The 27,537-nt window shown below is 36.5% G+C and overlaps 1 protein-coding gene across 4 annotated transcripts in view; it reads left to right on the top strand.

The window, feature by feature from the left end:
- The window catches only part of TMEM135 (transmembrane protein 135), a 264,255-nt gene that overhangs the window by 119,944 nt on the left and 116,774 nt on the right, over positions 1-27,537 (top strand). The window lies entirely within an intron of this gene.

Below are 27,537 nucleotides of genomic sequence, written 5' to 3'. Positions count from 1 at the left end.
GAGTCATAACCTGCTACTTAGGACCTTGCCAGTGTCTTCTGTAACCAGACCAGCAGCAAGCTCATGCATTGCTTTGTGAGAAATAAATTAGATGATATCTATAAGGCAGCTAGCACAATGTTTGCCACAAAATAAGCCTATTAGAATTAGCCTGTTCTAAATCTTATTTTTATTTTATTACATCTGTTGTATTATTTTCTATATTGGGGTGAGTAAATGGAGATCTTATGTTCATAACAGTGCATGAACTGGTAGTTGATAATAAAAGACAGAGTTTAGGTATTTTGATCCACAACTATACTAATAGCAGTGTTATTGGCACTTTTGAGTGATTATTTCCTTCCTGTGTGAGTCATGATATTTGAGTTGGCATTTGTTGCCAGTGCCCTCTGCTGTCTAGTGCCAGTATCTCAGTGTTATACAAAACATGTTTAGTCACAGACTTGATGTGTACTACTCAACCAGATTCTGCTGATCATGTTTTTGTTTTTATGTATAAAGTAAATATAACAAGGGAAGTGCAATAATAAAAAAAATGACTTGTACAAACAAACATAAGAATCCTATTAACCAAACAGCGTAAAGTTATTACATGGTGAAAACTTAGTTTTGATTATTGCAAGTCTTAGTTGGGCAGAAGTCCCACTGAGATTGGTGAGACACGGGCCTTCCAGATATGCAGACTAAGGCTTAGTTGATCCTGTCAAAGAAAACTGGATTATCACTTTTGCAATAAGACCTCTGATTTATGTATCATATTTTAATGGGAAGAAAATATTAAGATACCTTACACATGTCTATTGCTATTTAAATATACTTTTTATTAACATGATTCACTTCTGCCCATATCCTCATACCACGTAGGAAAAAAAAAGAATTCTGACCACTCTAGAATGTTCCTGATAACTTTTTCAGGTCTATTCTTTTATTCTTCTGTTGTTGGTTTTCAAATTGGATACTTAGTAAGCTATACGTAATCTATTACAATATAGCCTAGAAGAGTTAGAATGATTTTTCCTTTTTAAGCAGCAATTCAAATACAGCAATTTTAAAAAGCATGTGGGGAGAAGGGATAGCATCTAGAGAAGGGGATAGGAAATAAGTATGAAAAGAATCTTGAGGAAAAGGAAAGAGATATGAGATATGATATGGCCTAGGGAGTATTTATTATAAGCAAGGTGCAGTAAGTCCTCATGTCATGTTGTCAGTAGCTCCTTGGAAACTGTGACTTTGAGTGAAGTGCCTTACAGCAGGTCCTCCAATCACGTCCCTTTGTTCAATCCCATTTTGTTATAACATTGAAGAGGGGAACAGTAGTTTTGTTTGTCATACATTATTTCACTTAAAATAGCAGTTGCCAAGAACTTATCAAGGACATTATGTTCAGATTTACTGTATATACAGAGACATCCCAATCCTATCTCTAATGTGGTGGGAAGAAATTAGTTTTGAACACAGAACAGAAAGTTTGAGATAACTGAAGCCACTGGTCATCACTTTCAGGGTGATAAAGCATTAAAAAAGGCTTCAAGGAGGTTGTGGAGTTACTATTAATATCTTGCTCATGTAGAAAAAATGTACCTTTTAATAGCCATCAGTCTGGATGGTATAGGTATTGAACAGCCAGAGGCAGAAGACTGGACTAAGTATAATAATATCTTGATATTTATTTCAGATCTCCAATTCCATGAATCAAAATAGCATATCATATTTTGGCAGGTTCTTAGAAAATTTATAGTTCATGCCAGAATCACATCCTAAAACATAAAGCTTCAGAACTTGTATTTTATTCTTGCTGGAATATTTTACCCTTGTCACTAAATCTGCTTAAAATAGCTCACCATGTTATGTGCATTATTGCATATTCCTGATGAACAAACAGTTTATTTTGAAAAGTTTGGTGTAGACCAAGAAGGCCAAGGGTCAAACCAAGATTTTAAAAATATCAGATCACAATGTTTAAGTTTGTTGGCCTTGTCTGTACCAACTCTGTACGTGCCTTTCTACACTGAGATGATTGTCTTTTGAAATTCTCTTATTTTCTTCATAATAGTAAGTCTGCTTTTGATCTAAATACAAAAATAAATGTGTTATAATTTTGTCCTTACACAAAACAAACAACGTCTGTTTAAGTATGGAACATTTAGGTTTTATTTTCAAAAATTAGAAGTGTTCTTAAGATAATACCAATTTGTTTTGATTCTAATGGGAAGAGCTTTAGGTCAAGAAAGCAATTACTTCCACATGGGTAAGACTGAGCCTACCTCCCTCCCCTATACCAACCACCCACTAAACTTAAATTTATCTACTCTGGCTGTATAGCTAGATGTGGTTGAATGCATTAGAAGACACAGGCTTTATTTAAGAAACAAAGATTTTAGATATGTAGAAAATGTTTCTTTGTACAAACATACCAAAAGAATTTTGCATATAATATTAGGTGAGTTCAGCAGCAAGTAACTTAAACATTTTGAATTAGCAAATAAATTTAACTTTATGCGTATATGTGTATGGCCAAATGTAATTTTTACCATTTTGTTTGCACATCGTTTTTATTTTTAATTGACTGTTGTGTTCTCAGTAGGTAAGTGCTACAGTTTGGATATTTGACCCTTCAAACCTCATGTTGAAATTTGATCACCAGTGTTGGAGGTGGAACCTAATGGGAGGTGTTTGGATCATGGGGGCGGATTCCTCATCAATGACTTGGTGCCTTTCTTGTGGTAATGAGTGAGTTTCTATTCTGTTAGTTCCCATGACAGCTGGTTGTTAGAAAGAGCCTGGCACCTCCCTGCCCCTTCCTGTCTCCCCATATGATGTCTGCACATGCCGGCTCCCCTTTGCCTTCTGTCATGAAGAGAAGCAGCTTGAGGCCCTTACTGTATGCATATGCTAGCCCCATGCGTCTTGTACAGGCTGCAGAACTATGAGCCAAATGAATACCTTTTTAAAATAATAAATTACCCAATCTCAGGTGTTCTTTTTTAGTAACACAAATTGACTAAGATACTGAGTTTGCCATATAATGTCGAGTATCGTTTGAGATGGTTCAGTAGGGATGTGGCAAGTCAGAACAGAGAAGATTTGTGTTTAATGATAAAGAGATGTCATTAATTTCAAATAGGAGATTGTACAAATTTCCATATACCTTTGAATTTTAGAGGATTGAAGTCCATGGGAAAGATTGTTAAGGTAATTGGAAGAGTTGAAGGAAGTTGGTAAAAGTCTGGTTTAGTGACTTTCACTGTAGTGGTTTTAGCCTAATGGCTGGGATTGAAGTCAGATTATAGTGGGTTAGGGAGTGAGTGAATGAGAGGGGAGGATGAATAGATTTTACACATGTATACCTCTTTTTTCAGGAAGGTGGTTTCAAGAAGAGAATTAAAGGACAGTATCAAGAGGAAAAGGTCAGGGGTTAAAAAACAGTGCATCCCATGCATATAACAACTTTCTTTCTCTCTTTTCTTATTGTTTAAAGTGTCCCATTAGCCAGTGCTGAATGCAAATCTGGCTCTAATATTAATATAATATACATGCTAGCAGTCCTTTTGATATAATTTTTCAGTAATGGATTATAAAATCATCAAGTGAAAAAACATTTAATAGGCAGAATCACAAATGACTGTAAAATCTCTGAGACTAATGAGAGCACCCAGGGCATTGGCTAACTCCAGATTGCCCCAATTGAAAGCACTTTATCATTGCCTCACTCCTTCATTTTAAAGTATTTTCCATAAAATGTGGACCTAATCCATCCTACCTACATCCTACATCCTACATGTGAGATCTTTAACCTAATTTAACATTGCTAATTTTGATAGAGTTCTTCTGTATATCTAATGGAGTGCTCTTAAGACAGTTGAAACCCTTCATTTCTTGTTATTTTTGCACTGACTGATGCATTTAATAAATATTTGGTGTTCATTATGAGAATACAGAATGAAGAAATACATGATTATGATAACTTTGAATGCCTTCTGTAATCTTGGAAACTTATTGATTAGATTTTAAAAACCAGTTTTATTGTGGTAAAATAAGCATAAGTTATACTCATTGAAAGTGTACAATTCAGTGATTTTTAAGTACATTTATGGAGTTGTACAGCCATAATCAAATCTAGTTTTTGAATATTTCTATCACTCTGAAAAATATTTGTTGCTATCACTTCCCATTGCTACTCCCAGACCCAGGTAACCGCTAATCTTTTTGTCTCTTTTTTTTCCATTTCTGCCCTCTGTGGTTATATTGTAATACAGTTCTGACACTAACTGTCCATCAGTTAGCATCAGACTCCACAGGTTTAAGAGTTTAGCCCTCCAGAAGACGGCTCTCAGTTCAGATACCAGCCACAAATGCAGAACATTCATGCTTCTGATGACTGACTGTAAAATTGGAGATTCCCAAATTTATAGGTTCAGTAATTCTCTGGAATGACTCACAGAGCTCACTAAAAATGTTATTCAGTTTCTTTATAAAGGGTACACATAAGACAAGGTTTGGAAGGGACCTGGACCTAAAGCTTCCATGCCCTCTCCCTGTAGAGTCAGGGTATATTACCCTCTCTGCATGTCAGTGTGTCCACCAAGCCTCAGTGTTGAGAGATTTTATTGGGGTTTCAGTATATGGGTGTGATTGATTAAATTATTGGCCATGTGATTGAACTGTCTCCAGCTCCCCACCTGTCCTTGGAGGTGCTGTTGACCTAGAGTTCCAACCCTCTAATCATGTATTTGGTTTTTTTGGTGACCAGTCCCTATGTGGAAGCTAGCACCATGAACCACCTCGTTAGCATAACAAAGACAGTACAATCACCTATGAAATCCAAGGGTTTTTGAAGCCCTGTGCCAGGAACCAGGAACAAGGTTTGGATATATTTTTATTATGCCACAATCTAAACTCTCTTTTTCTGAAAATTTTATATACATGTAATTATACAATATGTGCCCTTTTGAGTCTGCCTTCCTTTCCTTAACATGATGCGTTTTGTTTTTTTTTTGAGATGGAGTCTCAGTCTCTTACCCAGGCTGGAGTGCAGTAGAGTGATCTCAGCTCACTGCAGCCTCTGCCTCCCAGGTTCAAGCGATTCTCCTGCGTATCTGAGACTACAGGAGTGCACCACTACACCTGGCTAGTTTTTGTATTTTTAGTAGAGATGGGATTTCACCATGTTGCCCAGGCTGGTCTCGAACTCCTGACCTCAAGTGATCTGCCTGTCTCGGCCTCCCAAATTGCTGAGATTACAGGTGTGAGCCACTCTGCCTGTCCAACGCAATGTTTTTGAGGTCATTAGTATCAGGAAGTTTTTTTCCCCTTTTCATGACCGAATAGTATTCCATTGTTTGGATTACATTTTGTTTATGGACATATTAATTAACCATTTCGATTATTTCCAGTTTTCAGTTATGAAAGTTGGAGAGAAGTCTTTGGGTTGACGTATGTTTTAATTTCTCTTGGCTTGATACCTAAATGTAGAATTGTTAGGTCATAAGAATAATGCTTAAAGAAAAGAGTAGTTGTTCCATTTTACATTCCCACTTGGCAGTGTATGAGGGGTGCAGTTTGTCAGCATCCTTGCCAACATTTGGCATGATCAGACTGTTTTATTGTAGCCATTCTAGAAATGTATAGTGGTATCTTTTATGGTAATTTTCATTTCCCTAATGACTAGTGATGTTGGACTTCTTTTCATAGTGCTTAATGGACATTTGTATGTATTTTGTGAAATGTCTATTAACTTTTTTTGCCGTTTTTTTCATGGGGTTTATTGTCTTATTACTGACTTGCAGGAGGTGACTTTAAAAATTTTTTCATTTTGGATCAAATCTTTTATTAAGTATAGGATTTGGGAATATTTTTTCCCAGATTGTGGCCTGCCTTTTCACTTTCTAAATAGTGCTTTTTGAAGACAAAATGTTATAAGTTTGATGATATTCCCTTTATTAATTTTTTTTTCTGTTATGAGCTATACTTTGGCTATCATATCCAAGAAATCTTTACCTAGTTGGGGGTCACAAAGATTTTCTCCTTTGTTTTTCATTTAGGTCTGTGATCTGTTTTGAGTTTACTTTTAAATACGGTGTGAGATACTCTGGTTTCTCTTCAGATCATATCAGTCTTTCTGTCACCTTTTAAATATGGTGTGAGGTGAAAATCCAAGTTCATTTTTTTTGTTTTATTTTTTGCCTATGTATATTCAGTTGTACCAGCAGCGTTTGTTGAAAAGCCTATCTTTGCCCATTGAATTACTTTGGCATCTTTGTTAAAAAACAGTTGACCATAAATGTCAAGGTTTATGTCTAGAATTTTTGTGGTTCTGATTCTACTAAGATGGAGGAAGACTCTCTCCCATGCATTCCAACTAAAACCCTGGGCAGAATACACAGCACAACTATTTGAGGTCTCTGAAGAGTAAATAATAGCAGGAGGTTCAGGATGCAGTTCCAGCCTGGAGGTGCGACTGATACTGGCAAGTTTTCTGTTTTGTTTTTTGTTGTTGTTGTTGTTATTGTTGTTTTCTCTCCCCTTTTCCCCTTTATTTTTCTCCCAGCTTGGCAGGGCATCTTATTCTTGGTCTGCACAAAAGATACAGATGGAAAAATTCTCTTTTTCTCTGTTTATGGTCAGAGGACTGGAAAGAAGGGCCCCTGTGCAAAGGAGTCTGTGTGGAAAATCACTGTTTTCTTTGTGTTTTGTATTCTGGTTTTTGTTTTACTTTTCTGGTGGGACCCCAGGTAAGCCTTAATCATGAGACTGTTCCCCTGCAATGGTGGTGGTGGTGGTGGCAATGGCAACTATGCAGGCATTTAAAACTCTGAAAGATAATCTTTTTCTTTGACCAAATAAACTGGAAAAATGGGCACCTGTAGTCCAAAGAATGAGGGGAGAATATCTGTTCGTTTTTGCTTTTTTCCCCCTTTCCTGCCACTTCTCCCAAGGCATATGCAGTTGCAGAAAGTACATGAGTGTGTGTGGAGGCAAAAACACCATGTAGCCAGAGAATTAAGACAAGGGGTCCAGGAGACAGATAGTGTTGGGGAAATTATGGAGAGGAAGTAGGTAGAGAAAAAGATGACCTAAATCTGTGCATGAAGACCCAGACTCATCCCTAAGCTGAGCATGTGTGGAACTTTTTCAAGGAGGTGAAATAAAAAGTTTTATAACTGAACTACATTGTAGATCACCGTCTTTGTCCTAGATTGACTTTTAGGTGACACATATGAGGATAGTGTGAATATCCCTAAAAAGACTTGGGAAACTGAATTGACATTGAAGTCACAGCCCACCAGGTAGGTTGGGACTTGTGGTTTGAACCTAACAGGGTTGATTGCCAACAACAACAAAAATATTAAAAACGAAAGCAAAAACAAATCCATTCTCCAGAGGACCAAGAGCTTTTAGCATTTCCAAGAGTGTCAAAATGCAATATTCAAAGTCTTCCTCCCCGTTCTGGGACACACTCCAACATAACCAAGACTCAGGGAAATCATCAACTGTTGTAGGAAAAACAGCAGCTAACAAATGCCATTCCTAAGATGACCTGGATGCTGGAATTATAAGACAGAGTTCTTAGAGCAGCTATTATAACTCTGTCCTGTTAAAGTCAGAACAAACACTTTTGAAGTGAAAAGAAAGAATGAAGTTCTCAGCAAGGAAAGTAGAAAAGGAACCAACAGAAAATTTTAGGATAGGAAGTAGCAATAATCCAAATATCTTAAAATAGTAAAATACGTAAACATTTTCTAGATGAGTTCAGTAGCAGAATGGAGGGGACAGAAAAAAGATTAAGTGAAATTGGACCTCTTCAAGGAGAACTACAAACCACTGCTCAGTGAAATAAAAGAGGACACAAACAAATGGAAGAACATACCATGCTCATGGATAGGAAGAATCAATATCGTGAAAATGGCCATACTGCCCAAGGTAATTTATAGATTCAATGCCATCCCCATCAAGCTACCAATGAGTTTCTTCACAGAATTGGAAAAAACTGCTTTAAAGTTCATATGGAACCAAAAAAGAGCCCGCATTGCCAAGACAATCCTAAGCCAAAAGAACAAAGCTGGAGGCATCACGCTACCTGACTTCAAACTATACTACAAGGCTACAGTAACCAAAATAGCATGGTACTGGTACCAAAACAGAGATATAGACCAGTGGAACAGAACAGAGGCCTCAGAAATAATACCACATATCTACAGCCCTCTGATCTTTGACAAACCTGAGAAAAACAAGAAATGGGGAAAGGATTCCCTATTTAATAAATGGTGCTGGGAAAATTGGCTAGCCCTAAGTAAAAAGCTGAAACTGGATCCTTTCCTTACTCCTTATACGAAAATTAATTCAAGATGGATTAGAGACTTAAATGTTAGACCTAATACCATAAAAACCCTAGAAGAAAACCTAGGTAATACTATTCAGGACATAGGCATGGGCAAGGACTTCATGTCTAAAACACCGAAAGCAACGGCAACAAAAGCCAAAATTGACAAATGGGATCTAATTAAACTAAAGAGGTTCTGCACAGCAAAAGAAACTACCGTCAGAGTGATCAGGCAACCTACAGAATGGGAGAAAATTTTTGCAATCTACTCATCTGACAAAGGGCTAATATCCAGAACCTACAAAGAACTCAAACAAATTTACAAGAAAAAAACAAACAACACCATCAAAAAGTGGGCAAAGGATATGAACAGACATTTCTCAAAAGAAGACATTCATACAGCCAACAGACACTTGAAAAAATCCTCATCATCACTGGCCATCAGAGAAATGCAAATCAAAACCACAACGAGATACCATCTCACACCGGTTAGAATGGCAATAATTACAAAGTCGGGAAACAACAGGTGCTGGAGAGGATGTGGAGAAATAGGAACACTTTTACACTGTTGGTGGGATTGTAAACTAGTTCAACCATTATGGAAAACAGTATGGCGATTCCTCAAGGATCTAGAACTAGAAGTACCATATGACCCAGCCATCCCATTAATGGGTATATACCCAAAGGATTATAAATCATGCTGCTATAAAGACACATGCACACGTATATTCATTGCAGCACTGTTCACAATAGCAAAGACTTGGAATCAACCCAAATGGCCATCAATGACAGACTGGATTAAGAAAATGTGGCACATATACACCATGGAATACTATGCAGCCATAAAAAAGGACAAGTTTATGTCCTTTGTAGGGACATGGATGCAGCTGGAAACCATCATTCTCAGCAAACTATCGCAAGAACAGAAAACCAAACACCGCATGTTCTCACTCATAGGTGGGAACTGAACAATGAGATCACTTGGACTCGGGAAGGGGAACATCAGACACCAGGGCCTATTATGGCGAGGGGGAAGGGTGGAGGGATTGCATTGGGAGTTATACCGGATGTAAATGACGAGTTGATAGGTGCTGATGAGTTGATGGGTGCAGCACACCAACATGGCACAAGTATACATATGTAACAAACCTGCACGTTATGCACATGTACCCTAGAACTTAAAGTATAATAATAAAAAAATATATAAAATAAAATGAAAAAATGAAAAAAAAAGATTAAGTAAAATTGAAGAAAGGGCAATAGAAATTATAATATCTGAACAATAAAGATAAAAAGACAATAAAATGAGCACAGTGTAGAGGTCTATGGCATGATAGAAAAGGTATAACAATTATGTCATAAGAGACCCAGAGGAGAGGACAAAGAGATTGGTACAGAAAAAATACTGAAGACATAATAGCTGAAAACTTTCATCTTTGGTGAAAGACACATTTACAGATTCATAGTATTCAGTAAATTCCAAAAATGTCAACTATCTTGTGATTCAATTTATATGACATTCTGCAAAAGCAAAAACTGTAGACATGGAGACCCAGATCAGTGTTTGTCGGAGACTGGAAGCACAGGGAAGGGTTGATTACAAAGACAGAATGAGGGAATTTTCTGAGTGATGAAACTGTTCGGCATAGTGATACTAATAATGGATACATGACTCCATGCATTTGTTAAAACCTAAAAATTATAGGTTAAAACTTATAAAGTAAATTTTATTGTAATTAAAATATTAAAAAGTAATTCTTAAGATAAAAATGTATTGAGAGCAGTAGTGCTCAGAACACTTTGGTTCTAATGATTTCACCTGGTATATTGAAGATTAAGGAGCACAAATAAAGATGCTAGTTCTACAGATTCATTTATGAGAATTGCATCATTGTAGTTTGTGTTTCTATATGATGATAAACTATTCAATTTCTTTTTGAATGAGGGTGCCTTTTTTTTTTTTTTTTAAAGAGAGAATTGTAGGCCGGGCGCGGTGGCTCAAGCCTGTAATCCCAGCACTTTGGGAGGCTGAGACGGGTGGATCATGAGGTCAGGAGATCGAGACCATCCTGGGTAACCCAGTGAAACCCTGTCTCTACTAAAAAATACAAAAAACTAGCTGGGCGAGGTGGCGGGCGCCTGTAGTCCCAGCTACTCGGGAGGCTGAGGCAGGAAAATGGCGTAAACCCGGGAGGCAGAGCTTACAGTGAGCTGAGATCTGGCCACTGCACTCCAGCCTGGGAGACAGAGCGAGACTCCACCTCAAAAAAAAAAAAAAAAAAAAAAAAAAGGGAGAATTGTTTTCATGGAGTGTATTTGAAATGAGAGTAAGCCTTAATATTCTTATTAAAGCGTAAGAAAAAGAACTTGAAAAGCATTTGCCAAAACTAAAAATACAGAACAGTATTTGTATATGTAATATCTACTAGTATTAAAATGAAGTTTCTACATATTGCCTTTTCATGAAAACTTGTTTAGTGTGTTTGCATTTCAAATGAAATGTACTTTTTAAAAATTTTCTACTAATATTAGGTGTGAACAGTGTACATTGTGTGACCTACATGCTATTTTAAACAGATTCTGCACTCAAATTAAGATAAGAAAAAGGAGCAAAAGCTCTCTTTCAATTGTGTTTTATTTAAGTTATGGTTCCTTGTCCATTGCCCAGACTTGTAATGCTGGATCTTCTTTATCTATTACAGGTTGTTGAATATAATCTGTAATAATTGCATATACCTAGTTATGATAAAATGATTTAAACGGTAGCGCCTAAACTAAGGTGCTGTGAGTGGTAGATGATGAGAAATATGTGTTTGTGAGCAGAAATTTGAATCTCCTTGGCTCACTAACATCTAAGTATATGGCAAATACAATTTCTATTTGCTTTTCTTCTTTTGCAGTATTTGATTATTAAAACAATTGACTTTAATATTAATATTATGGAGATGTCTGAGGGTACTTTCACTTGCTACTTTTTATTTTACTTCATGGAAGATCAGATTTCCTTTATGAAATATTTTTTTTCTTGCGAACATTTTTACATTTTTAAACTGTGTTCTAGACACAGGTGAATGTAATAATAAATAAACTATGGTTTCTGCTTTCATAGCTCTCACTTTTAAAATTGTTTCATTTGTGTTTTTAAATTTTTCTCTTGAATATTTACTGCTAAATATTTTAAATGTGATTTTCTTTGTGTAATGGTCTACCTTTATATAGGATATAACTGAAATTATATTTATCTTATGATCTTAGTATGGTATTAGATGGAATTTTTAATCATATGCATATAATCTGTTAGAATTTAATTACTTTTAATTCTAGTAGAACATATTTCCAAGAGCCGAGGTTAATGGAGGGCAATGAGAGAAAGCTATTTATTGAAGCTGAAAGCTCTACTGTATTTGAATTGTAGCTGTCTAAACTACTGATTTTTAAAAATTATCATGAGTTGGTAATCACTAATTTTTTTTTTTTTTTTTTTTTTTGAGATGGAGTCTTGCTCTGTCACCCAGGCTGGAGTGCAATGGCTCATTCTTGGCTCACTGCAACCTCTGCCTCCCGGGTTCAAGCGATTCTTCTGCCTCAGCCTCCTGAGTAGCTGGGATTACAGGTGTGTGCCACCACATCCAGTTAATTTTTGTATTTTTAGTAGAAACGGGGTTTCACCATGTTGGTCAAGCTGGTCTGAAACTCCTGACCTTGTGATCTGCCTCAGCCTACCCAAGTGCTGGGATTACAGGCATGAGCCACGATGCCCGGCTATCACTAAAATTTTTCGTTATTTGTTTTCTCTATACTCGATAGTAAAGTTAAAGGTAAGTAAAATTTAGCTTTTAATGTTTTAATTCCTGAAACACTGTTTTCAAAAAGGATACTACGGTTAAATTGTGTGATTAAGGTCGATTTCTTAGGATAATTGAAATGTGTGCATTGACACTAAAACTTGTGAATGGACTTACTTTCTATATGCTATGTGTTTAAAAATTCTGGCCAGGTGCAGTAGCTCATGCCTGTAATCCCAGCACTTTGGGAGGCTGAGGTGGGTGGATCACCTGAGGTCAGGAGTTAGAAACCAGCCTGGCCAACATGGTAAAACCCCGTCTCTACTAAAAATTTAAAAATTCGCTGGGCGTGGTGGTGGGCGCCTGTAATCCTAGCTAGTTGGGAGGCTGAGGCAGAAGAATCGCTTGAACCTGGGAGGTGGAGGTTGCAATGAGCTCAGATCATGCCATTGCACTCCAAATGGGGCAACAGTGCCAGACTTCATCTCAAAAAAAAAAAAAAAAAAAAAAAAAAATTCCAAGAGTTAAATGAATATTTACCTTTTTTGTTCTAAGCATGTTCAGTGAACATTTTCTACTTAGAAAAATTTTTGCAATACATCTTTCAAGTATTAGAATGTTTTAAATTCATAAAACACTTAGTCTCGTAGTTGTTTTGTTTGTTCTTTTATAATATTATATGTGAAATTAAAACCTTGTCTCTGATTTGTTTTGTGAATTATCTGTGATCCAAAGAATTCATCAAAAAAATTAAAGAATGGGTATATGAATATCACATATTTATTGTACAAGAACTGTTTGATTTTTGATAGCCTGTTTAATATTACCAGAATAATTGCATTAATTATTTTATTTAACAATTTTCAGCCTTTAGTAGTAATAGAGTATGACTTTTAATGTTGGTCTGGGAAAAATGCATCATGAGGAATTAATCTATAATTTATACTAAGAAAATGACTTTTGGGTAAAAAATTCATAGAATGAAGGATCTGACAATTAGGTCTTTAAAAACAAAGGCAATAAATAGTGAATTTTAGAATATTACTGCTTAGCTCATATAGTAAATGAAGGAGTTTCTAGTGGCAAGTGTGTTTGAGAAACTATAGACATGACAGATTGTGTGGGCTTTATCTATATTTCATAGTGTGTGTTAGATGCTCCCCTATTTTTTCCCTTAAATAGTATTGTGTTGTATAAGAGACTCTAAATATAATGAAATCATTGTCTTTATTCTGTATATATTACTTTTTGTATTGAATGCCTGTGGCTTCTAGCACAACGCCTGGAATGTTGATGTTGTTACATACTCTTATAAGTTAACATTGATTTATGAGAATTTAATATACCCAACATGGAAGTATTAACACACATTGGTTTACCTTTGTGAAAACCCAGTATGGCAAACATCCTCTTTGCTAAATAAAAATTTAGGGTACCATTTTGTATATTATAAAATGATTTTTCAGTTAAAATTTCTTTTTATTTTAGAAAATTTTAAACTTACACAAAAGTAAAGAGGATAATAATCCCCCAATGTAGCCATCATCCAGTTTTAATAATTGCTCACTGATTGCCAGTCTTCTTTATATCCCTAACCACTACTGCCTTCCCTCAATAATTTTGAAGCAAATTTCAGACATCATATCACTCTATGTAAATATTTCAGTATGTAGCCTTAGAAGACAAGGAATCTCCTTTTAAACTATAAACACAATGCTATTCATCTCACTGAAAAATTTTTCCATATTATCGTATTTAGTCAGTGTTCACATTTTTCCAGTCATCTCTCTCTCTTGTTTGTTAAAATCAGAATCCAGATAAGATCTATATATTCCAGTTGGTTAAGATCTTAAATTTATTTGAATTGGTTGGTTCCCCCTTCGTCCCTCTCTGTATGGTTTCCTAGAAATTTATTTATTGAAGAAACCAGACTGTAAAGCTTCTCACAATCTGATTTTTGCCGATCCTTGTGGTATTCTTTCTTGGTTCTCTGTATTTCCTGCAAATCAGTAATAGATCTAGAGGCTTGATTAGATTCATATGTGTTTTGTTTTTTTTTTCTCCTCTCAGAAATACATCAAAATTGGTTTTGTGTACTTCCATCAAGAGACACATAATATCTGGTTGGGTTTGTTGGTGTGTCTTGTTAACAGTCATTGGTGACCATTACCTATCATTACTTGTGTTTATTAGGCTTGCAAAATGGAGATATTCTTTTATCAGACAGAATACTTGTGTAAAGGGAAACTTCTATTCTTTAACTATTTGGTTGCCTTTCATATGGAAAAGATAGGATAAAGTCTTGATTTTTCTCCCTTTATTTAACATTATTCAAAATGATGCATTAGTTTATAAAAATCCTCAAAAGATGAGTAATGAGATTTTATAAATCATTAGGAAATCATAGATTTAAACATATTTTGTGTGTTTCAATCTGCCGTAGTTATCCTTCTTTTTTTTTTTTTTTTTGAGATGGAGGTTCACTCTGTCGCCAGGCTAGAGTGCAGTGGCGTGATCTTGGCTCACTGCAACATCCGTCTCCCAGGTTCAAGTGATTCTCCTGCCTCAGCCTCCCAAGTAGCTGGGACTACAGGCGTGTGCCACTACGCCCAGCTAATTTTTGTAATTTTAGTAGAGACGGGGTTTCACCATGTTGGCCAGGATGGTCTCCATCTCTTGACTTCATGATCTGCCTGCCTTGGCCTCCCAAAGTGCTGGGATTAAAGGCGTGAGCCACCATGCCTGGCCATAGTCATCCTTCTTGAAGGTAAAGTTGTCCCTTCTTTGGACAGTGGAAACCTCTACAGGTTGGCTTCTGAATCCTTTGGATATAACTCTAGTGGTAGTCTGGTAAGATAAGAGGTTCTAGGTTCATCTTGTATAGCTCCTGGCCCCAGCTATAATCAGCCATTTCCCCAAGGGACTGTTGTTAGTTCACAAAAGGATTTTTAACTTATAAAATGTTTTATTATTTAAGAGTTACTCATACCCCATGAATTAAAATTTTCATTTGATGTAATTTTGGTTGTATAGGATATATGAGTGGATGATTTTGAAAGATTTGTCCACTATTGAAGTTAGTAGTGTGGCATTTAGTTTTCCCCTTGAGAAATCTGTTACTTACCATAAAGTTCATCTTTTTTTTTATTTAAATAAAGTTTATCTTTAAAGTTGATTAAAATTTTTCTCATGGGAGATTTGAATAATTCATATCATAATACTCATTTAGCCTCATATATATTTATTAAAATTATCTCCACTTAATAGTAGGAAAATATATAAAGATTTATAAAATTATGATTTTGATTGTGAAACATTTTGAAACTCAGTAATTAGAGTCACCTGATTTATGACCTAATTTTTTTACTCTGAGATATCCCACATTTTGATTTAAAATTGGTGGAGGAATGAACAGAAAGTGATTTTGTAAAACAAGACAGGGGAAATATTAAGGATAATAAAACAATGTTTATAGGGGATGTACTAGAAAATATAATTATTATTGTGTAGTTAATATTATGGGTACTTTGATTTTATGATTTCTAATCAGCTGGGTCTTATCTAAAATAATAGTTTGACCAAATGCTTATGATTAGCTAAGAATATTTTGTTTTATCCTATTGGGTTCTCAAACTTATTTTGACTTTGAGATTTTAAATGTTTAGTGCTTGCTTTGTGTCTCTTGGGGAGCTATGTCAAACCAAGTTAAGAATTCATTAATAAAACTCTTACAATTTATTTCCCACAGAGGGTTAGCTTGAACTTATGTGCCAGAGGTTACATAGCAGTACTTCACAGAAAGTCTCCAAGGTAAAGAGCAATAAGTTAGAGGGGCCAGAGGGGCCAGCAGGGAAAGTATGTGTACTAAGTTGACCATCTGGAATACCTGAGGCCAGATTCTGATTCATGTGTTCATGTGAGATGAAAACAGGGAATGGAGAAATAGTTACTGTTTGTCATAAAGTATTGTGGTTGGGTTGGAACACTAACTGCCAAATCTAATAGATCCTATTGAACTCATTATAACCCTCCCATGGGCTTTGGGGATCTTGCAGATCTTGACCTTAAGTGTCATGGATCCTCAAACTACACTCTCTTTGTGCCCGAACAAAATGTAGTTTGTTGTAATGATTGTATGGTAAGATGAGCTGAAACATGCTGTGCATGTATGTGTCTGTGTGCATTTCTGTGTAGTTGCCATTAAGTTTACTTAGTGCTTATAGTACTTTGACTATTGAGAATCTTGTGATGATATTTTATAACTTCAAATCTTCAAGATTGGAACATTTTTCAACCAAATTGTAAAAGTGTAAAGAAAACGGCTAGCCACCATCCAATTACAACAACTTCTTGTTGTTTGTGGGAAAATAAGCAAAATCAGATTCTTTTACCGTTCATTCATCTAGTACAGAATATTACTTATGCCTGGGTAGGGGCTGTTTATTTGCCAGTCTTTCAAAATTAAACCTTCTTAAACTATATTATACTTTGAGACCCAGTTAATGTTGTCTTTATCTGTCTTTGTTTATCTGTGTGTTGATGCACCAGGATATTTTGCTAAAGATTATTTATTCAAAATTCCCACTTACAAGTTCAGTGTTGAAAAATGAGAGAGAGAGAGAGCTCCCTTACAGATCCCCTTTTGTTGTGATGGTGAAGTTCAGCATATCACTATGTGGTGTTCTTATGCTTGTTTCTTTGGAGTGTTGTAGCGGAAGCCAATGTAGTCTGTACAGTCATACTTTTGTTCATACGCCACCCCTCAATCTCATACAGAAGGCTTTATGAAAAAAAAAAAGTCTTGGAGTTTCTCTAGGTTAAGTGAATTGAGCCGATTTGAATTCAAGTCTGAAAAAAATAAGTTATAGCCTAGCATTCTGTATTTTGTCTCGTTTTATTCACCCTCTTTTTACCCTTATCTTGTTTTTTAATTTTTCTACTGGGTAGCTAAAAAATAATAGAAGCGGGCTGGGCGTGGTGCCTCATGCCTGTAATCCCAGCACTTTTGGAGACCGAGGTGGGTGGATCACCTGCGGTTAAGAGTTTGAGACCAGCCTGGCCAACATGATGAAACCTCCTCTCTACTAAAAACACAAAAATTAGCTGGGTATGGTGGCTGGCGCCTGTAATCCCAGATACTCAGGAGGCTGAGGCAGGAGAATCGCTGGAACCCAGTAGGTGGATGTTGCAGTGGGCCAGGATTGCGCCATTGCGCTCCAGCCTGGGTGACAAGAGTAAAACTCTGTATCCAAAAAAAAAAAAAAAAAAATTATAGAAGCAATATATACTGTAAATACTTGACAAAATTTCAAAATATGTAAAAATGTATAAAGTAAAAAACGAGTATCCCTGTTTTTTCACTCTTTTCTATTCTTGCCTTCTGGATTAACCACTGTTAATGGTTTGATGTATCCTTCTTGACTGTTTTGTATTCATTTTCACATAAATGCATACATCTCTATGAGCATTTGGTACATGTGCCAGTTCAACTTATTCTACATAACTATAATTATTCCATAGTATAGTTATACTGTAATTTATTTACTCATTCTCTTGTTAAATGTTTGGGTTGTGTTCAATATTTCATGTCTCTAATAATGCTATTCCTTCCTTTTCCTTTTCTCTTTCCTTTCCTTTCTTTCCTTCCTTTTCCTTTCCCTTTCCCTTTCCCTTTCCTCTCCTTTCTTTCCTTTCTTTCTTCTCACTCTGTCGCCCAGCCATACAGTGTTGTACAGTGGCATGATCTCAGCTCACTGCAACCTCTGCTTCCAGGGTTGAAGCGATTCTCCTGCTTCAGCCTCCCAAGTAACTGGGATCACAGGCGTGTGCCACCATGCCTGGCTAATTTTTATATTTTTAGTAGACATGGGGTTTTACCATGTTGGCCAGGCTGACCCCTGACCCCAGGTGATCCATCTGCCCCAGCCTCCCAAAGTGTTGGGATTACAGGCATGAGCCACCGTGCCCAGACGCTCAGACATTTCTTAATTGATAGAAGCATGTTAAATTTGTACAGTGATGAGGATGGCAGACACAATATCTTCTCATGGGTGGCATCCCACTGATTATACATTTGTTTGACAGAAATGTTTATAGAACTGGGAAGTATACATTCTGAAACTGCTATTAAATAGGTTTTAAAAAATTAGGGCAAGTACAGTGCCTCACACCTGTAATCCTAGCACTTTGGGAGACCAAAGAGGGAGGATGCTTGAGCCCAAGAGTTTGAGACTAGCCTGGGCTCAACATAGTGAGATCCCATCTCAAAATAAATAAATAAATAAATAAATGACTGGGCGTGTGCCTGTAGTCCCAGCTACATGGGAGACTGAAGTGGGAGGATCACTTGAGCCTGGGAAGTTTAGGCTTCAGTGAGCCTTGATTGTGCTTTGCTCTCCAACCTGGGTGACAGAGCAAGATCCTGTCTTATAATGAATGAATGAATGAATGAATAAAATACATATAAAATCATGTGGAAAAGCCAAAGACAGAACAGTAGATACAAAATCAGCACTTTTCTTTTTAAATCAATCATGTAGAAAAAGGAACTGCTTTATGATACTTTTGAATCTGATTTCTAAGAGAACTCTTAAAAAATCTCATGTACTTTATTTAATAACCTTGTGAAATAGGTTCTACTTGTCAAGTTCTTTCTTGCTTGTTTATATATTTTCCCCCAGACTTCAAAGCTCTTACTACTCTCTGTTAAATATAATCAGCATCTCTGTGAAGTACTGTCACTGACTACTTCCACTTTATTTTTGGCTGCTATCTGTGAGGATTATTGTAGAAAACAGAAAACCATCTGGTTTAAAGAGAAGTAGTGGTAATGGTGCTGTTGGGTGTGAGAGAGGGAGAGAGAAGGAGAGAGAATTTTAAACAAGAATCAAGCAAACTTTTTCTTTGTTTTTTCTTTTTCAATGGTGTTTTAATAATTTGAAAATTTGGATCTTCTAAAATACTTAGAAGTCTTTTGAAATTTCTAAGATATTTTTAAAAAGGTAACTCTTTGTAGCTATTTGTTTGCAATCACTGTGAGTCAAGGTTGCCTTAAAAAAAAAAAAACAAAAAAAACTTTAAAGTGCTAGGTAAACTATTTGTCTCATTAATGTTCAGGAAGCTAGCATTAATATGAAGGAGATTCCTGAAGTTTACCAGTATCACAGAATCAGAGCAGAAGGTCCTTGGAGAGTGACCTGAAGGAGAAAGACAGCAGCAGATATTTGATGTCTTTTCAATTTTCTATTGTGATCTAGGTTGTGTATTTTTTTTTTTTTGGCTTCATGTATACTTAAATTGAATAATATATTCCCAGACAATATACTTTTTAACATTTTCTTTGCTTGTTACCAGTTTTTGGATAACATATATTTGCATATCGATTGAACCACTACTTTTATTTTACTTGTTTCATTAACTACAATTGTTTTATTCTTTATTATTCCATACTATGGTTTACTAATTTGCAACTTACATTCTTATGAATCTTCCAAAATCACTCATTCACATAGCTGTTGACAGAAAACTAATTCCTTGCCAGCTGGTTGTAAGGAGGCCTTAGTTCCTCACCAGCTTGACCTCTCCGTAAGTTTGCTTGAATGTCCTTATGTCCCCTTAAGTGAGTGTCCTAAGAGAGGGCACGGAAGAAGCCACAATGTCCTGATATCAGAAGTCACACATGCTCACTTCGGCAGTATTCTATTCATTAGGAGTGATTCACTAAGTACAGTCAACACTTAGGGGCAGGGAAGAATTAGGTTCTACTACCTTTGGAAGGAAGAAGTAAAGAATTTGTGGGATATATTTTAAAACCACGACGATCATCATATATGATTTCTAAGAATTTCCTGTTAGAGCCTATTATTCGGAATTTTTTGCAACAGTGTTGACAATTGATATGTGTTGCATAGTTTCTTTTTGAATGCCTTGTTTATGGGTTTGGGGATCAGTGTCCTATACTCACTTTAAAGAAATAATTTAGTTTTCCTTATTATCTGTGTTTTTGGAATAATTTTAAAGTAGCATTGGGAGTTTATACTTTTAAAAAGTATGCTAGCATTCTCCTGTGAAGTCATCTAGACTTGGGGCATTTTTTTTTTTTTTTTTTTTTGAGAGCTCTATTACTGGTTTTTCTATTTCTTTTTTTCTTTTTCTTTTTCCTTTTTTTTTTTTTTTTTTTTTTTTTTTTTGAGACAGAGTCCTCCTCTGTCTCCAGGCTGGAGTGCAGTGGCGCGATCTGGGCTCACTGCAACCTCCGCCTCCTGGGATGAAGCGATTCCCCTGCCTCAGTGTCCCGAGTAGCTGAGACTACAGGCACCCGCCACCACGCCCAGCTATATATATATATATATATATTTTTATTATTTTTATTTTAGTAGAGACGGGGTTTCACTGTGTTGGTCAGGATGGTCTCGATCTCCTGACCTCGTGATCCGCCCACCTCAGCCTCCAAAGTGCTGGGATTACAGGCTGAGACACTTCTATTTCTTTTATAATTGATTTACTTAGATGTCTGTCTTTCTTAAGGCCATTTCTGGTGCCAATTTCAGTATTTTTTAGGTTAAATTTTAAAGACAAATTTATATTCAGAAGATTGTATCTTTTGTTTTTGTGCCATCAGTCAATAGGAATAAAAATGAATTACATATTTATGTATGTTATATATAGGCAAACATCAGCAGTTTATCAGTTCTTTAAAGAGAAGTAAACTTGTTTTACCCATGTTTGTGTTTTAACTTATTTTTGAAGGCTAATTAGGTAAATATGAGTAAATGTAAGTTTTCAAAAAGCCACATAAGTTCTTTTGAAATGTGTGTGCTATCAGCTATTATTTTATTTATAAATAAGAGAAATAAGCTTTATTCCATGTAATTTGGTATAACAATTTGAATTTTTGTTTCTAGATCTATTCCTGTTTATAAAGGCTGGCTTAAATTCATTTTCAATAAAACCAGTTTACATATTTATAAGAATGTGATTATATGTGTGGGTGAGCCATGTATACTGCTTTTGATAAATATTTCAGTTGGCCGTGCATGGTGGCTCATGCCTGTAATCCCAGCACTTTGAGAGGCTAAGTTGGGCAGATCACTTGAGGTTGGGAGTTCAAGACCAGCCTGGCCAACATGGGGAAACCCTATCTCTACTGAAAGTATAAAAAATATCCAGGCGTGGTGGCACCCATCTGTATTCCAAGCTACTTGGGAGGCTGAGGTGGGAGAATCACTTGAATCTGGGAGGCAAAAGTTGCAGTGAGCTGAGATCGCACCATTGCACTCCAGCCTGGGTGACTGCCTCTCAAAAAAAAAAAAAAAAAAAAAGGCTGGGCAAGACCGGGTGCGGTGGCTCACGCCTGTAATCCCAGCACTTCGGGAGGCCAAGGCGGGTGGATCATGAGGTCAGGAGATCGAAACTATCCTGGCTAACAAGGTGAAACCCCGTCTCTACTAAAAATACAAAAAATTAGCCAGGTGCGGTGGCGGGTGCCTGTATTCCCAGCTACTCGGGAGGCTGAGGCAGGATAATGGTGTGAACCCGGGAGGCGGAGCTTGCAGTGAGCCAAGATAGAGCCACTGCACTCCAGCCTGGGCGACAGAACGAGACTCCATCTCAAAAAAAAAAAAGAAAAAAGAAAAATTATCATTATTCATGTATTCATTTCATCACATATAATAGTCCATCGTTAAGACTGAGTGATAGACAGCAGTGAAGTGGAGATAACAGGGTACCTGCTCTTGAGTAGCTTGTGTCTAGCAGATTCTAAATCAGGGGGTAGTGGTGTTGAGATCTGATTCAAGAAATATTTAGGAGATACCTGAAAATTGTAAGACAAATTTATGAAATCACTTAATCTAGAGTTTTCATTGAGATTAAGATACAGATTATTATTTAGTTTAGCCTTTGCTAATTTTTATCCATTTTCCTTGTAATCTGCAAAATTTTCAGGTTTTTCTGTTTTATTTTTCCATTTATTTTTCCTGAGAGCTAAATATTGATGAGACTCCAAATACGAAATTATTTTAATTTGGTAGTAAGAATTGAAAATCATTTCTTTTTGGTGGGGGTTTAACTATTAATTGCTTCTAAGTACCCAGGGAATAATTGTTAAGCTTTTAATTTTGTGGCTTATGTAATTAAGAATGTCTGACTTCTCTTTTCAATGTATAATCAGAAATAGAGAATTAAGAACTCAATTAAGTTTTTAAAATTTTTTCTTTAGTTGTTTCAGATTTAAGTCTTGAAGTGTTCACTTAAAGAACATATATGTTCTTATATAAATGTATATGATATATATTTATGGATGTATATGAAGTCATATACCTGTTTTGAATTTTTTAATAGGCCTAGGATCATGCTAGGATACAGTAGATGCACAATACATTTATTTAATTTGTGTGCATTGAAGTATTGCTGTAGTTATGATAAAGCATTTTTGTGGTAAGGCATATGCTTGTTATCTTTGCTTTTTTCACTTATTGGCAGAGAAGATTAATGTAGTAATATTCATGACATTCACGCTTATTCTTTAATAACTTCATAAAATGTTTTGAATCAGCTAAGCACATTTAAAAGAGTTTGTTCCTGTGTGAATTTTAAGCCTTTTAATGGATTTTACTTCCATTTCATTTAATGAAAAAGGACCCGTGGCTCCACACAAAAGGCAACATATTTTCTGCACAAGTTAAAAAAAATTGGTAAATGTAGATCTTTGTTGATTGAAGTGCTGGGAAAGCTGCTGTTTCTTGCACATATTCTTAAAATCAACAAAATACCTCAACAAGGCAACTGGCAACTGTGGTTGAACTTAAAAAGAACTCTTACTCATGCTAAAGTCTGCAGTATCAGTCTAGCTAACTGTGTACTATTCTGCAAATTAAAAAATCTCAAATCGTTTAGTGGGCAAAGACTTTTGAAATTCTCTTGTACTATCTTGTGTCAGATCTTTACTACTATTTACTTGTACAGTATAGTTTATTTTACATTTTATAGTTCCAACTTCTTAAAGAATAATAATACCTGTGTGTGTGTTGTGTGTTTATATGTATGTGTATATACAGTGGAAAACTTGATTATCATAAATTATACAAATTAAAGTACCCGTAAAAACTCTGGTTAAAATTTTTAACTTCTTATTCCTAATCTATTATATTGAACAAGATTCCTATTGCTCTTCATATTCTCTGTTCATCTTCCATAATTCTCTTTGAAGTCAGTAGTTGCTGTGAATATGGAAGTAGAGAAGTGAAAACCTAACTAAATCCAGTGTACTTAGAGCTCTCATGAAAGTCAATGTTGTGGCATTTTTTTTTTTTAAAGGAAATTGTAGATATCTTGCTAATTTCTTGATACTGTGTCATGAGGTTATCTTTTGCATAAACTCTTAAATGGATGAATTATATCTTCTTACTAAAATGATGCATGTGTATGTTACTTAATGAATGCTTGTTTCTGTCTTTTTAAATTTTAAAACCATACCAGCATTATACGTTTTACTTTTTAGAAACAAAGCATGCCTTTTATTAAAGTGTGAAACATACATTAAAAATTTAGTCTTCGGCCGGGCGCGGTGGCTCAAGCCTGTAATCCCAGCACTTTGGGAGGCCGAGACGGGCGGATCACGAGGCCGGGAGATCGAGACCATCCTGGCTAACACGGTGAAACCCCGTCTCTACTAAAATAACACAAAAATCTAGCCGGGCGAGGTGGCGGGCGCCTGTAGTCCCAGCAACTCGGGAGGCTGAGGCAGGAGAATGGCGGGAACCCGGGAGGCGGAGCTTGCAGTGAGCTGAGATCCGGCCACTGCACTCCAGCCTGGGTGACAGAGCGAGACTCCGTCTCAAAAAAAAAAAAAAAAAAAAAAAAAAAAATTAGTCTTCTTTATGTGTTATCTGAAGGAAGCTTATTAAAATCTGAATTGTATTTGTTTTACCAATAAATATGAGTATTCTTTGCAAGACATCAAATGCAAATCCAACATCCAAATTTAGGTAATTTATTTACTGTCAAATGACTTACTTTCCTTCTCCCCTTTCTTCTTTCTCTTCTTTTATTTTTTAAATATGATTCTGACAAGAATGACGAATTTTAATCAGTATGATTGAAAAAGTCATTTTCTTTCTTCCTTCCTCCCTCCCCTCCCTCCCCTCCCTCCCCTCCCCCTCCCTTCCCTCCTCCTCCCTCCCCTCCCCCCTCCCCTCCCCCCTCCCCTCCCCCCTCCCCTCCCCTCTCCGCTCCCCCTCCCCTCCCTCCCTCCCCTCCTCCTCCCTCCCTCCCTCCCTCCCTCTCCTCCTCCTCCTCCTCCTCCTCCTCCTCCTCCTCCTCCTCCTCCTCCCTCCCTCCCTCCCTCCCTCCCTCCCTCCCTTCCTTCCTTCCTTCCTTCCTTCCTTCCTTCCTTCCTTCCTTCCTTCCTTCCTTCTTTTCCTTCTCTCTCTCTCTCCATCTCTCTTTGACAAATGCTGGTTGGTTGAGACCCAAAAAAAATAATGTCATGAGTATTTGAGTAAGAATGTATGTGAAAATCCATTTTAAAATTTATTTTATTATGCATTTGTATTAGGATAAATAACAAAGATAATAGAGGTATTAGGATACCTCTTTTAGAGCTACTGTTTTTGGATGGAGGGTTTTGGCATTCCAAGAGCAGGAACCTTGGAAACTCTTCAAAACCCTTAGAGTATTCTGGGGAAAAACAAAACAAAATCAGCAACAAAAAAGTTAATAAGAGTACTTTCTGAGCCGAAAATGTAAAGGCACTATACCAGGTGTTAGAGACAAGTATAAATAACAGAGACAACAGTTTAAAAAGATGCTTAGAAATGAAGAATGTTTGACTGAGTTCCTAGTTTTATAAATTCACTCCACAATTATTGTCTTCTGTGTCTCTTTTTATTTTGCTAGGCATTAGGGATTTTCTTACTCTCAAGAGGCTTATATTTTAAATCTATGCAGTGCTATAATAGAATTATGTACAAAATGCCGTGGAAATTTAGAGAAAGGAGCATCTTAGCCTTAGAAAATATTCGTTATACTCTGAATTGGAAGCCTGGTACAGACACCTTGTATTATGAATAGTTATTGCGGTGGCTCACACCTGTAGTCCCAGCACTTTGGGAGGCCGAGGTGGACGGATCATGAGGTCAGGAGTTCGAGACCAGCCTGGCCAACATGGTGAAACCCCGTCTCTACTAAAAATACAAAAATTAGCTGGACGTGGTGGTGGGCATCTGTAATCCCAGCTACTTGGGAGGCTGAGGCAGGAGAATCGCTCGAACCTGGGAGGCAGAGGTGGCAGTGAGCCGAGATCACGCCACTGCACTCCAGCCTGGGCGACAGAGCTAGACTCAGTCTCAAAAAAAATAAAAGAAAAAGAAATTACAAATTTCAGGCCTACCTTTTGGCACACCTAGCCTTGCTACTATCCCATTTGTCAGAGTAAAGTCAAAGGCAGTATTCCAAGGATGGATTTAGAAGTTGAAATTATTTAAAGATTTAGAAGCCAAAACACATTTAGGCTTTTAAGTGGTCCTTCCAATTCCTACATTCTGTAATGCACCGAAATGGATTTTATTCTGTACTGTATTTGTCGGTTCTCACATTGCTATAAAGAACTACCTGAGAGTGGGTAATTTATAAAGAAAAGAGGTTTAATTGGCCCATACTTCAGCAGACTATACAGGAAGCATGGCTCCGAGGCCTGGGAAAACTTACAATAATAGTAGAAGGCAAAGGGGAAACAGACAGGTCCTACATAACTGGAGCAGGAGAAAGAGAGTGAAGAGGGAGGTGCTACACATTTTTAAACAACCAGATCTCATGAGAACTGTATCACAGGACAGCACTAGGGGGATGGTACTGAACCATTACAAACTACTCCCATAATCCAGTCACCTCCCAGACCCAGCCTCCAACACTGGGAATTACAATTCAACATGAGATTTGGGTGGGGACTCAGAGCCAAACTGTGTCATGTACTAAACTCTATACACAAATTAATTATTGTTTCTGCCTTCAAGCTATTTACTGGATTGACTTCTTGGGTATCTAGAATCAGTATAGCTTTTCTTAAATAACTTTTATTACTATTATTTAGCATGACTTTCTATGTCTCACAAATCAAGTACTGAATTGTACTTGCACAAATTAAGTACTTCCCTTCTTTCCTCCCTCCTCTCCTTTTGATAGTGAATAATGGGATTGTCAGTTTTGATTGTTGATATAACAACAAACTAAATATTTTTAGAAATCTCCCCATAAGAGAAAACTTATTTGTTAAAGCACTCAGTAATATGGTATATAAATCTAAAAGATTAACTTACTACAGTTGTATAGGTCAATGCAAAAATATTGATTAAAATTCACAGGGCATATGAAGATTACTAAGTCATTGTCCCTCTTCTTCCAGAATCTTATTTCCAGTTGGAAGTCCAAAAAGTATTTAAGATATTATAATACAATGCAGATTTTGATTAGTGCAATAATAAAGTAGCTTCTAGGTTTGGGGATAGAGTGATAAATTTGTTTCTTTTAAATTCTAAACTTTGTGCTTTTCCCAGTACTTTGGAGGAATTTGGAATTAAAAAAGAAGAAAATAAGGTTGGAAACTTTAATAAATCTATTTACTAGAGGTTGTGTAAGAGTGTACTAGAAAGTAAGGTTTAAAGATTGAGATTAGAGTTTGGCAAGTCCTTAAATACCTTACAATAAACTCCAATTGGTATGTCATTCATAGGTAGTGAGACAAATAAGTGAACTAATACTGATCAAATGTTTGTACATTATAATGGATTGCTCTAGGATATACAAGCTTGGATCTCTACTAGTAATTTTTGTAGATCTATATATATATATACTTTTGGATAATCTGCTTTTTGTTGCCTTGTCATAGTAAATAATATATATTTACTCTTTCACTTTAGAGACCTTGGGGAAAGCACAGTTGTTCAGTAGAAAGGAAATTAATATGGGCATCAATTTCTTGCTACTAATAATTTTAAAACACAATTCTCTGTATAATCAGTGATAAGAATGTTTTATTTTATTTTTTATTTTTATTTTTTAGACGGAATCTCGCTCTGTCGCCCAGGCCTGAGTGCAATGGCGCGATTTCGGCTCACTGGAACCTCCGCCACCAGGGTTCAAGCGATTCTTGTGCCTCAGCCTCCCGAGTAGCTGGGATCACAGGTGCTCGCCGCCATGCCCAGCTAATTTTTGTATATATTTGTATTTTCTTAAGTACAGATGGGGTTTCACCATGTTGCCCAAGCTGGTCTTAAACTCCTGACCTCAGGTGATCCACCTGCCTCGGCCACCCAAAGTGCCGGGATTACAGGCGGGAGCCTCCGCGCCCGGCCTATAAGAATGTTTTAAAACATGACATGAGTGGCCAATACTGAAAACATAGCAAACCTCTTCACTTAAAGACAAATTATTGAG

This window comes from Rhinopithecus roxellana, chromosome 15 (assembly GCF_007565055.1).
Source record: "Rhinopithecus roxellana isolate Shanxi Qingling chromosome 15, ASM756505v1, whole genome shotgun sequence".
NCBI lineage: Eukaryota > Metazoa > Chordata > Mammalia > Primates > Cercopithecidae > Rhinopithecus > Rhinopithecus roxellana.
Note: the sequence above shows the minus strand (reverse complement) of the source record. Positions and strands in the feature narration are given on the sequence as shown.